Below are 448 nucleotides of genomic sequence, written 5' to 3'. Positions count from 1 at the left end.
GGTACTGATTTTCTTTAATCACGATCGAATAAACTAGGGGCTAAAAAATTCCCGGAGGGACGGGAGGAGGTCTCTACAGGGGAAGAACTGAGTTGGGTGGAAGAGGACGCCGCGCCTGACGAGGCACTCGCGTTCTTTTGAGCATTGGGAGGGCCTGAGGGGGGAGAGACATTGAATAATTAGAAGAATAATACATAATAGTTCTTATTTATACTGCTCGCATAGGACTGAAAAGTCCCTTTACTCCAGCAGTAGGCTACTACTATTATTGTAGCCAAATTCTCAAATTATATTGAGGATAACAAGCTGGGTCCGTCCCTCCGGGATTTTTTAGCCCGTAGTTTATTCGATCGTGGTTAAAGAATACCTACATATGTACCTAACAAGTTTGGCCATGCCTCGGGATGAACTAGCGGGATTCCGGAGCGAAGCGACGGAATTCAGCTAG

The sequence above is a fragment of the Diaphorina citri genome, unplaced genomic scaffold, assembly GCF_000475195.1.
Source record: "Diaphorina citri unplaced genomic scaffold, Diaci psyllid genome assembly version 1.1 scaffold1268, whole genome shotgun sequence".
NCBI classification, from domain to species: domain Eukaryota; kingdom Metazoa; phylum Arthropoda; class Insecta; order Hemiptera; family Psyllidae; genus Diaphorina; species Diaphorina citri.
Note: the sequence above shows the minus strand (reverse complement) of the source record.